At 48.7% G+C, this 2,183-nt stretch overlaps 1 non-coding gene and 1 pseudogene across 1 annotated transcript; both read right to left on the reverse strand.

Annotated features, from left to right (window-relative positions):
* Positions 1-299: 299 nt before the first annotated feature.
* Positions 300-417, reverse strand: LOC136417717 (5S ribosomal RNA). Its single transcript, XR_010752841.1, has one exon. It is a non-coding gene; the product is annotated as a 5S ribosomal RNA (ribosomal RNA).
* A 75-nt stretch (positions 418-492) lies between these two features.
* Positions 493-610, reverse strand: LOC136417723 (5S ribosomal RNA; annotated as a pseudogene).
* Positions 611-2,183: the final 1,573 nt, after the last annotated feature.

Here is a 2,183-nt window from a genome sequence, read left to right on the forward strand (position 1 = left end):
GACGGGGCACCCTACAAATGCACTGGTGTAAACTTACTCACAACACACAGTAGTGCCGCTCTTTGTCGGCCTCTTTGATGCCGCCGCTTTGTTTTACCGCCGTGAGTTTTTATCTGGATTTGCGGTGTTTTGATTTCGTCGAGTTTTGGGACACGCCCGTTCTCTAGGAAAGCAAACTGAAGACTGGACGGGAACCGGTAGACCAACGTGGTATGGCAGTTGCGTGTTAAATTTTGTGGTATTCGGGAATGAAAAGGAGAAATGAACAAAAGTGCATTAAAAAAAAGGAAGAAAAAAGAACACAACTGCACGTGGTGTTCCCAGGCGGTCACCCATCCAGGTACTAACCACGCCCGACGTCGCTTGACTTCGGTGATCGGACGGGAACCGGTAGACCAGCGTGGTATGGCAGTTGCGTGTAGAATTTTGTTGTATTCGGGAATGAAAAGGAGAAATTAACAAAAGTGTATTAAAAAAAAGGAAGAAAAAAGAACACAACTGCACGTGGTGTTCCCAGGCGGTCACCCATCCAGGTACTAACCACGCCCGACGTTGCTTGACTTCGGTGATCGGACGGGAACCGGTAGACCAGCGTGGTATGGCAGTTGCTTGTAGAATTTTGTTGTATTCGGGAATGAAAAGGAGAAATTAACAAAAGTGTATTAAAAAAAGGAAGAAAAAAGAACACAACTGCACGTGGTGTTCCCAGGCGGTCACCCATCCAGGTACTAACCACGCCCGACGTCGCTTGACTTCGGTGATCGGACGGGAACCTCAACTCAACTCAAAACAATTTTATTTACAAATTTTCAATACATACATTACACCTTAATAGCTAAGTATATATAAAGTATATACACGAATTGGGAGTGTTCGCACCCAACATGTCGGACATGCAAAGTGGCGCGTGACAGACCGTGCGCAGAGCACGGTGGACGGTGTTATGTCCAGTCGCCATCAGAGAGTGTCTTAAGGGAGTACACTGGGTAGTTCACCACCTGGGCTCTCAGCTCTTATGTGAACATTTGCGAAACTAAGACGTACACTTGTGTGTGAAAGAGTTTTGCGGTAGGCTGTTTGATGCGTGACGTAATGTTGTTGGATTAGGTGATATACTGGAAAAACAGTTGAAAAAACCAGTTTAAAGGGTGGCTTCATTTACTATGTGGCATTCGAGAAATTTCGGAAGTCTTTCGAGATCTCTGAAGCAGACTTACAGAGTTCTTATCAAGCTTTTCCGGTGGATCCTTTAGCGTAGGATCAGCGCGTTCGAGAGGGGGGAGGGGGCCTTTGCGGCAGTTTGAGGAAGAGTTCCCGAGATGGGGTAAGATAGGATGGTGTTGATGCCAGTCAAGGAGGCCTCCATGGCTCGAAGAATATGGGAAGGCGCTTGTACGCCGGTCCGTGCTTAACGCGGTTATCTGGATCGAATCGGAGTCGGGTTAGATCCCTCGTCAGGGGGGAACCAGAGGCTTGGTATCTGTAAAATTTGTCGGAGGTCCTGTCGATGTATTCGGAAACGTGCTCGATCCCGGTCATCTCGTGCAAGTCACGTATGCGGGTGTATCTGCCGGCTGACAAAACTCCTCTCAGAATTCGGTTTTGGAATATCTGTAGTCTCTTCCTTTGTTTGTCAGATATTGCACACCACACGGGTGCGCCATAGAGCATCGTCGGTCTTATGATCGCTTTGTAGATGAGAAGTTTGTTGGCCGGGCTCATTACCGATTTCGGACTAATGAGCGGGTACAGCTTCTGCTGGCCTGCGAAGGTCTTCTGTATGGCATGCGTGACGTGGTCCCTGAAGGACAGCCGTTCGTCGAGCACAATTCCGAGATATTTCGCGGTTCTTTGTTGTTGGATCGGGGTTCCGTTCACCAGCAAAGGATTCATGATCCGATGATTGGTGATTTTCTGGGTGAAAACCACCAATTCGGTCTTTGTCGGGTTGACTTTCAGTTTCCATTTGTGGAAGTACGGAAGGAGGAGGCTGAGGTGATGTGCCAGTCGCTGCTTCGCCCCTTGGGCATAAAAGCTGTGATTATACATGACGGTGTCGTCTGCGTAGAGGGCTAGTTTGGTGGTGGGGAATTTGGGTACGTCCGAGATATACAGGGAGTACAGTAATGGGGACATCACTGTCCCCTGCGGGACACCCGCTGCTAGTGGGTAAGAGCGGGAGA

Source organism: Euwallacea similis, chromosome 29 (genome assembly GCF_039881205.1).
Source record: "Euwallacea similis isolate ESF13 chromosome 29, ESF131.1, whole genome shotgun sequence".
Lineage (NCBI taxonomy): Eukaryota > Metazoa > Arthropoda > Insecta > Coleoptera > Curculionidae > Euwallacea > Euwallacea similis.